The following is an 11,306-nucleotide window of genomic DNA, read 5'->3' on the forward strand; positions in this document are numbered from 1 at the left end:
CATATCTTTCAGGTAGTTAGGGCAGCTTCGCAACCAATGCCCCTTCCTCTGGAAATAGAACCATATGGACCCTTTGGGAATGGTACACGGGACTATCTCAGACTTAGCCTTTCTCTTTACCATTAGGTCAACCGAGTTAACTATGGTCAATCCCTTTTTTGGATATCCAATGTAACCAACTGTCAATGTCCATGGTAGTTTGGGAAGTTGATCTACTAATCAAATTTTCTTTACCAGAACTCCAAATGATTGAGGATTCAGCAGCATCAAGCAAAGATATAAGATCATTAAGGTTCATGTCATAGTCTGTTACATAGTAGTCCTAAAGAAACTCACTATGTGACTTAGAAAGTGATTGAACAACCAACTTTCTGAATACTTTATGTGACTTCATCTCCAAGATGTGAGCACACATAGACCTTGCTTGCCAATAGGGCTTGAGTGACCTTGAACTTGTGGGTTAGGGATAATAATTGGAGGAGGTGGAGGAAGTGAAGAATGATTTCCATGATCCAACCACAAGACATCATCTTCATTAGGAAAGCTTGTTCCAAGAGGGATGCCGAGGATCACAAAACAAGGTGTGAATAACCATGAAAATATACTTGATACCCTTAATATTTATCACTCAATCGATGTATTGGTCAACCACACACGCTCCACCGATACTATGATAAACATTAAGTTACAATTTGCCTACCTTGTTAAATCCAAGATAGTGTGCCGGTTAACCACACGCGCTCCATTAACGACTTAAGCAAAGTGCAAAGTGTAATTTCATGGGTTAGCACCAAATTCACATTTTCCTAAGTAACTAAGATTGGCAATTCATAATAGTTTAGTTACTTAGTATTTATCATTAATACTTTTAATGAAGGGAGAATTCTAGTCCTTGTCCTACCCGTTCGGCTAATGACCCACCACCAGTCAAAGAAGCGGAGGGTGAGAGTGGACACTCATTAAACTGCCATTTTATAGGCAGTAACCTTATACCCCTCTTATAGACTGACTTCGTGAATGAGGCGTACTAACGATAAGACTGACTTTGTTCTATTAACTTATAATACTATAAACTATAAGGGTTGAATTTTAACTTTTAAAATTCTAAGGGCTTAATTTGGAATTAAAGTATTCACGAGGGGAAACTTTACAAATTCCAAAACTTGAGGGCAAGTTTTGAACTATTCATAAACTTTTCAATTCCATAACTTATGTGTTTAAAGTAATTTTAATGAAAAAAAACTCTTCAAGTTCCATAACTTGAGGACAAGTTATGGAAGACTTTAAAACATTTAAAAATGAGACTCCATTTTCCATAACTTGTGGAAATCTTATGAGTTTTAATAATCATAAATGTGACTTTTAATATAACTTGAGGACAAGTCACAAAAACACATATTATGAACAACTTTTAGATTAATTTGGATTGAAAAAACATATTATCACATAACTTTTCTATTAATCTAAATCAACTTATAAGAACAAGACAATTCAAATCAAACACTTTTCATGTAATTAGCCTAACCATTAAACTAATACAGAACATGAATCTATTGACAATTATCTATGAAATTGGATTAACATGAACATTACCACATCAAAAACAGGTTTAATAGTTCAAAAACAGCTTAGGGTAATGTTCCTAGTCCAATTCCAACCAAAAAACACAAAAATATACAAATTGGAAGCTCAACTCATCGAGTTCGTGCCTTCACACATGAACTCTGCGAGTTTTTCGCCAGAACTCGTCGAGTTTTCCGGTCTAGGCAGTTTTTGGTTTTGAAAAACAAGTTTGCATCAAGTATAAATGAAAAGAAGCCTAGGCTTTGATACCACTGATGGTTTTTGAGTATTCTAACACACCTATGGTGTACATGCAACCCTAAATACCTAGGATCAATGTTTTCTCTATTATACATGCAAACTTGATCTTTCCTAGGTATTACCCTAACTACCATATAATAATTGGTACTTGGGTAATATGAACAAGTTAGAAGACACGCCTTTTCATGTAGCATCATTCCATGGAGCTTAAGAGCCTAGTTCCATGTGACACTTCAAATGGTTCACACAACATCACCAACATCTTGGAATAACTTGAGAGAAAAAGGTTCCTATGCTTAAATCAGCTAGCCCTCATTTGTACACACACTAGTGCGAATTTCTTGAACCATGGGGTCCTTATATATTGTGGCTATTAGGGTTACACCATGTAACTCATGTCTTTCTTTATTCTTCATGCTCCATGGGTTAAAACCTCCATGGATTATTCATGCGTTACTCCATGGGTTTAGCCCAAGATAAAGAACTATGGATCATAAGCCCACATATGTAAGAATGAATGGGTTACACAATCAATCCTCATATATTTAATTAGTCTCCTTTTGATCACAATATTAATTCCAAATTAATTCTTGATCAATGCTCATTAAATAATATGATTTCGTATTAATATATTAGAATTTATAATATATTAAGAAATCATAATTATACTTTTCTAACAAAAGTCTATCCAAATTATTCTGATGCCATGCAACCCAAATAGACCATGCCAATCGGGTCAAGTACATACAATTTATAGTTATGGACTTAGACACTAATCGAATAGAGGGATATTGTAATCATAATCGAATTTGAGAATGCAATTAACACAACTGCTATCTCCTTAAAATCTACTTAGTGAAAGCGTTTCCTCACAATCATTTTCATGAATTTGAGAGAAACCTTATGACACTTAGATTTTATGAAGTGTGTGTTCCTATCCATGTGAATTTTTCATAACCATAATCACAAGACAAGATTAGTGACAAATCCAAACTTATATGGACTGAACTTGTTAAATCTGAATTTCTTGCCACCTGGTAGCTCAAGGGCCTACCATTGATTCCAAGTTGTTATGGAAACAACTGAGTACTGAAAGAAATCACATGCATATTCAACTTTAACTGGAATGGGCACATAAACAAGTATATGTTAACACGATAGGTTAAACCTCAAGTCGTGGGCTAGTGATTGATAATATGGTTAGTCTTGATCAGTTCTTCAAACTTTTCAAGATCTTTAAGACTGCCACTGACCTCCTGAAATATAAGATTCCCTTGTCAAGAATCATTCCTTGACAAACAAATAATCAAGAGTTAGTGCGGTTTCTTATCGAGACAAACACTTCACACAATTGGTCTTAGTTGGTCTTTGTCTTATCCAAGCCATCACAATTTAACAATTTCAAATGTACAAGAGTAAAAAACCTTTTACTCTATATTTAATAAGTGTTATAAACCTTTCTTAAGAATATGTCACTCAATTTAAAATCTTGGAGTATGACTCTAAGACTTGATTTTGGAACGAAGTATGATTCACCTTTTGATTTAACCATTTCAACAAATCCCGATTCCTCTTCTTATCCATACAAGTGCACTTTAGAGGATCAATTGTGATATGCTTCCTTAATCACTAAGATGATCATAAAACACGATACTTAAGTACTCTCCCTTCCTTTTAGATTGGAGAAACTTTTATCTTTCTGCCTAATTTGGTTCTTCTTATTCGTTCTGCTATCTATTGAAACTTTTTTCAACGATTTAGAATTACACTTAAATCTTGTAAGTGCAACCATAATTAAAAACCTTTTAGTAAATCATAATGAATAATCTTATCTTTCTTTGTGGTGGACCTCATAAGTGCAAAACCAAGTGTACACGATCCCCTAGTCCTTCACTTAACTCACATACACATGTGAACAAGGAATCAGTCTTAATTTCCCAAAGACGGAGGTTCTCATTCATCACACAATAAAAGTTGCATGATTCCAAGTTTCTACCTAATTGAGACTTGGTGAGGAGAATCTTTCCTTATTTGGTAAATTTAGACACTACTACAAACAAAAGAATCAAATCCATTTTCAACGTTGCTAACAATATATAAACACCAATTTTCACAAATGTCATTGCAAGGAAATATAAATAAGATAAAATCAAAATATTATTCTTTATTTAAAAAACACAGAAAACCTATCCTTACAATGCAAATACATATGAAATCTATGTTTCTAGATATTCCTAATCAATCTATCATAACTCCTAAGTAGTAGCTCAAAACTCTGATAATCGAATCATGCGATCGAAATCCATCTCTTCACGATCAGACTCAACCTACTTTTTCTTTAAGCTTCCCTTCTCTTATTTGATCCTATGAAACTTCAAAATGAAAATGTTATCACGTCATGTATTAAGAATCTACAAACAGGAACTTAATTGAGTTTGATAGTGGACTTACTTGATGTAGAGTCAAAAATTTTGACTTTCCCATCCTTGTGGTCCTTCAGGTATATACGGCAGCTTTGCAACCAATGCCCCTTTCCTTGGCAATAGAAACATATGGAATTTTTGGGAATGATATACGGGGCAATCTCAGACTTAGCCTTTCCCTTTCCCTTGGAAAGAGATTTTTTTTCTTGACTTCCAATGTTTCCATTGTCAATGTCCATGGAAGTTTGGGAAGTAGATCTTCCAATCAAATTCGTATTACCAGTACACAAAATCATTGCTGGTTCAACAAAAATTAGCAAATATGTAAGATCGATAAAGGATATGTCATGGTTTGTCATATAGTAATCTTTAATGAACTCACCATATGACCAGTAAGTGATTGAAGAACCCAGTGAACATCAAACTTTTTAGAAACAACGACTCCTAACATTCCCAACCTGTCAATGTGTGACTTCATCTCCAAGACATGTGCACACATATACCTTCCATCTTTGTGTTTGCTAGCCAATATGGTTTGAGTGACCTTGAACTTTTCAAGTCTTTGAACTTCTCGGTCAGGGAGAACTATTGGAGGAGGTAGAGGAAGTGAAGTTCTACTATAGCACAAAGAAGGGATTAATCTTTCACCTTGATTGTCTTGTGGAATATCATCTTTATAAAGAAAGCCTTTTCCAAAGGATAAGGTAGAGCCTAGTTGTCAGACCTAGACATCTATAAGGGAGAATATTCAAGTTAGTTTATTTAAGTCCTTAATATAACACCCAAATGAAATATTAAGTCTAGGATCCAACATAATATTCTACAATTCGGAAGAGGGATGCCATAATCCAATTGTAAAATATGTGAAGGTAGGTAAATGACGATTTACCAATTCCACCATGAAAACAAAAATTCTAAAAAAATTAAGTTTTAAATGAAACTCCTAGATCTTTTGAGATTCATTGAAATTTTCAATGGCATGTCTAATCTCGATTATGACCTTTAAGTTTGTGACTGGGATGCCAAGGATCACAGACAAGGTGTGAATAACCATGCAAACAAGCATGGTACACTTAATGTTACAAATCATCCAATCAATGTGCCGGTTAACCACACATTCTCCATTGATCCATGATTAACATCAAGCTACCCTTTGCCACACATTGTCAGTCCCAAATTAGTGTGTCGGTTAACCACACACACTACACTAACGACTTAACAAGGTGCAAAGTGCAATTTCATGGGTTAGCACCAAATTCACATTTTTCCTAAGTAACTAAGATTGGGAATTTATAAGTGTTTAGTTACTTGGTATTTTCATTATAATTTTAATTAGAATTAATGTCCTATCCTACCCGTTTGGCTAATGACGCTGCCATTAAACCACCATTTTATATGCAGTAACCTTATACCCCCCTTATAGACCGACTTCGTGAATCAGGCCTACTAATGGTATGCCTAACCTTTTATGTATACAAATGTAATATATCATACTTTTAATTTTATATAGTATAAGGGTGTATTTTAAACATTTAAAATACTAGGTGATTTAATCTTTTATTTAAACTAGACTTTTAATTTAATTAAACTCAAACCATATAATTACAGATTTATTAAAAATCTTTTTCATTAAACACTTAATCAATTTAATAAAGTCCATAAAGTCTAATTGGACTATTCAAAGCATCTAGGTTATTAAAAATTCAAAATTAAAACTATTTAATTAATTTTTAAGTTATGAACCCAAGAGTTGCATCTTTTGAAACCTTTCAATTACTAGATGTTTTAGAATTCAATATTTCAAATTAAAAATTTTTAATTAAACTCATTAAATTCCAAAACTTGAGGGCAAGTTTTGAAACTCTTCAAAAGTCGTCATTTCCATAACTTATGGGTTTAATGTTATTTTAATGGATTAGGCTTTTCATGTTCCATAACTTGAGGACAAGTTATGGAACTCATTAAAAACATTTACATCAATTTCAACAAATAAAATTATCATATAATTCATGATTGATCTAACTAAATTCATATAGCAAGATAATATCAAATCAACAATTTACAAGTAACTTTGTTTATCATATAAACCAACTATTATCTTAAAACTCTGACAATTATCTTTTGATTGGATTAGTATAATCACTATCATATCAGATAAACCATAGTTTATGATGTAAAACAGTTAGTGGTAGTGATCCTAATCAAATATAGGCCAAAAAACCCAAAAATATGCCATCTGCCAGTGCAACTCCTCGAACCAGGCTTTGGACTCGTTGAGTTCATCATGAACTCGTCAAGCTCATCAATGGACTTAGCGAGTGCAGCCTAGCAGAAGGACTTTTTTAGTTTGCTTCAACTTTTAACAATGAACAATGCAACTATATAATAGAAAACTACCCATGGCTCTGATACCATTGTTGGGTTTTGTGTACTATAACACTCTTATGGTGTACATACAACCCTAATAGCTTTGGATCTAAGTTTTTTCTAGTTATACATGTAATAAAATTTCCAAAGCATGAAGCCTACAACTAGCATACAATATTGACATTTAAATCATAAAGTCAAGTTAGAAGAGTACCTCTTCATTTTAGCTTGTAGTTTTAGTCTTCCAAGAGCTTAGCACCTCAAGTGTGATGCCTCAAATGGTTCACAAACACCATGAACAAAGGATGAATTTGAGAGAGAGGCTAGACACTCTAAAATCGGTTATGATTATCTTAGAAATCTTAGATGTCATGATTTTGGCTAAGAGGTAACATTTACATAGTGTAGGATTCCAAGGGTCATGGGCAAACCCTAATCCACAAACTTAGGTTATGATCCATATCTCATGTGGGCTAACTCTTCATGTATACTTAAATAAACTTAGCCCATCATGGATTAATATCCGAAACAATATATATGTCACTGATTTACATAATCAGTCCTTGTTAATTTAATTAGTCTCTTTTGATCAATAAGTTAATTCCAAATTAATTCTTGATCAATACTAATTACTTATAATATATTAATAAATCATAAATAGCCTCTTTCTCAAATATCCATCCTATCAGATTGTTTTGGTGAAGGAAACCCAAACGGACCATGTTACTCTCGGGTTAAGTACATACCAATTATAGTTATGGGCACCACCTAATCCAAAAGGAAGACTAGGCGCTCTTGGACACTTCAAGAATAATAAGTTTATCCTTCCATATGGAACATGATGCATCAAAAATGAACTGTCAGCGGGTATTAAACAAGTTCAGTACATGTTCATTCGAGAACCAGAGCATGACCTTTTCTATCTTGACAGTCAAAATCACATGTGCTTTCAACGCACTGATGTTCTTCTCGCTATACCCACTGCTCATTTATTTCATCTTCGCATGGAAGGACATAGTCATTTTAAACTTGAAAGAGGATATTGTGTGCTAATCTCTCTGGATATTAGTAAAAGATTGGAAGAACTTAAAGGTTATAAATTTAGATGGGTTAAGCCTGAGATCTTAAAAGAAGCTAACAAGTTCTACACGCTAACTGGAAAGATAACATTATGTTAGTTCTCATCTACACGGATCTAGACCTTACACTTTGGATTGATTAATCCATCCTTACTACTACAAGTTCAGTGTAGAATAAAAGGGATGATGAAAAACAGGATCACTCAAATCGCATGAGTCTAATGATCATTAAGTGCGACATTCTAGAAGATTTTTGAGGTGTGAATAAGCGCTCTATTAATGCTAAAGGTTTTCTTGCTTAAATTGAACAACACTTTGTGATATTGATATTTTTATACATGTATTTAGGGATTATTTCAATACATTTAAGCTATATTTTTGGTAAAATGCAAATTTATTTGATACTTGTAATTTTAAATGGTATTTTGCAGCCAAAAAAAACAATTTCTAGGAAAAGGTGTTGAAATTGAAAAAAGTTGGATACTTGGAGGACTGAAGCTGAAACTAGGAACTTAAAGAACATGAAATCGAGGATTATACACTTCTCACGACATGGAGAACATCATGTCACAATGGCATTCAAAAGATTCTCGATTCCGTGCATAAAGAAGACTTTCATGACGTGACCTTCTTTTGGTTACGACGTGACCAAATGTCATTAAAAGACTCCTATACAATGAATGATAGTTTCCTTTGCGAATACGTTTCATGTCGTGACAACTTTATGTTCATGACGTGATAGCCAATTTTATGAAAACTATTTGTATCAAGTATTAGATAAATTTGAGAGACTTCTGACCAACTACTGGAGATAGATTTATGACAAAAACATTTTGGAAAGACCTTGGAAGATCATAAATTGATTTGGAGTACAATAATGGAGATTGGAAGAAGCAAAAAACCATTTAATCGTGGGCTAAAACGCCTAACTTGTGTTTGGGGAAGATGAACCCTTTAACTATGTGTTTATTTCGAATTTATGAAGTTTTATGTTAGTTTAACTAGTGTTGGTAAATTATAATCCTTGCATGTTGAAGTTCTAGCTTAGATTGCTTTTTCTATAATTTTTGTGTAGTAGATGATCATTCTATTTGCATAAATTTGTTTATCTAGTTGTTTTATGAATATTAAATTACTAGATCTAGTGATTGAACTAATCATAGAGTTAGGTGATATAAGTTAGTAACTTTGATTTTGTTAGAGAGCATAATTAATCCATAATTTGTGCTTGGTTCACTTGTCTTGATCCTAGATAAGTAACTCATAGATTTATCACGCATAGCCAAATTTATCTTTATATCAATTTTCTGTCTACTTGTGTTTCGACATTACATGGTAATTCATAAATTGGTAAAAACTCATAATTTGAACATAATAACTAGTTAAATAATAATTTGGTAACCAACATAATTAATTTACTAGAATTCAACCATAAGAAAAGGGGGGATTTGGAACAAAACAGAAGTACTCTTCAATCTTGAATTTACACTGTTTCTTTTCGTGTTTTAGTTATTTAATTCCTATTGGTTTGAGTTAAGTTTATGCTCTTGAAAAATCTATAAAACCCCCCCACTTTAAGTTGTTTTTTGTATTTTAGCTTTCAGTAGTTATTTTATTAGCTAAATATCGTTCCTTACGATCGAAACTCAACTTACTATAATCTGACTAGGTATACTGCCTACATGAATTAGTTAGTTAAGTTTTGTTAAGTTATAAATTTAAAACCGATAGGTATAATCTGTGAACATTAAGTTTTTGGAGTCGTTTCTAGGGAACGGTTGCATTTAGCTCAAATTATTTACTTGTTCACTAAATTTTAATTATTAGTTTTATTTATTTTTATTTTTTAATAGATACAATTGATGATATTCTTGAGCATGAGTTGTAGGCACTTGATGTCTATTCGATCCATAAAAAGATTTGGAGGAGCTGGAGAGGTTGGTAGGAGAAGACTCGGATGAAGAACAACAATCTGAATTACAATCAACTACTCTCAGGCCATGCAAAGTTCACATTCATAAAAGTGGATTGACACCATGAACGATGAGTATAATTCTATGGAAGACAATAAAGTTTGCGATCATATTCCAATACTTAATGGTTCAAAGCTGATAGGTTCATTTTATTTACTTCTTTTCCTAGTTTATTTTAGCATAAATCATCCCATTTTAGTTAGTCTTTATGCATATTTCCTCTTTTTGATTATTTTTTATCTTTAATCGGGTTCTTTCTAGTTTTTGAGTATGATTGCATATTTTTAGAAGACTAACAGGGAGCGGAGATGTTCAGGATTACAGGACTCGAATGACCGTTAAGGACGGTGAAAAAACATGGGCTTGAGAAGATCAAAAGAAGACATGGGCTAGTTTGGAGGCATTTTATTGGCAATCAATATCGGCTTCATCTTCAAAGAAGAAGGAAAACAAACTTTACAATTGTGGAATTGATTGTTCGATCGAGTTTTCGGGTTTTGGAGGATTTGGAAAAGAAAAATTAGGCTCAAATTGAAGAAAACATGAATATTTGTGGGTTACAATCTAATGAGGAAGAATTGGGTCAGTAGGCTAAAGCAGCGCAGGCCCAACAAATGGAAATGGCCCATTATCCATCAGTTCATGCGGCCCGTGTGAATTCCTGCAAGGGTAATTTCGTGATTTTACTTTTGGCTTCTATTTGAGGAAGTTTGGTGGGACTCTTTTCACACTTTTGAACATCCAAAAATTGGTGATTTCTATGGAGTTTTGAGAGCTTTTTGAGCAATTGAAGAACATTAAAAACATCATTTTTTTGCTCTTGATTCTTGCTACATGCTGGGTACTTTTAACCTTTATTTAGTTTTCTTGAGTTTAGCCATGCTAGGCTAAACTAATCTTGCTTGAGTTTGGTGAAATAATTTGAATGTTTTTTGAATTTTGAAGAAATCCATGAATTTGTTCTTGAATCGTTATGAGAATGTTTTATGTTTTAACATCTTATTACTACTTGTATGTTTTTATTCATGAGTTTTAAATGTATTTGTGGTGATTAGTTGACTAATTTCTTGATTAAGTAAAGGATAATCAAATTATCAAGCAACAGGTGATTCTTTTTTTGGTCTTACTTCACACAATCATAAAAATATTTTCTCCAATATGGAAGTGAAAGCCTTTGACTCCTCTTGGATTTGGTGACCTTTTTGGTTTTTAATGCTAGTTGACTTTCACTAATTACATGCTTAATGGAAATTATGAATTTAACTAAGGAAATTGTTATGAGCTTCTCTAACTAATTTAACAACTAAGGAAAGTCTAGGTAATCTCAAGCTTCTTGTATTACTATAGCCAATTTAAAGATTTAAAACAAGTATTGCACCATTGGATTCTAATGATATAGTCATCAAATGTTCAAATGAGGAAACCTTAAGTCAACCATCTTTCTCTTATTGATTTTACATTAAACTCTTGTTTTTATTGAATTGTCTATTTAAAATCTTAATTTAATAGTAGTTTTTTTGAAGTATTTCAAAAGACCATAACCCCTATTTTTACCTTTGTTGTCATTTTACAAGTATTTTTGCAAAGAGATTTTCATTGAGTACCAATTAAACCAATCTTTGTGGATTCAATCCCTTTAC

Source organism: Lactuca serriola, chromosome 7 (genome assembly GCF_051521515.1).
Source record: "Lactuca serriola cultivar US96UC23 chromosome 7, Lser_US96UC23_V15, whole genome shotgun sequence".
Classification (NCBI taxonomy): domain Eukaryota; kingdom Viridiplantae; phylum Streptophyta; class Magnoliopsida; order Asterales; family Asteraceae; genus Lactuca; species Lactuca serriola.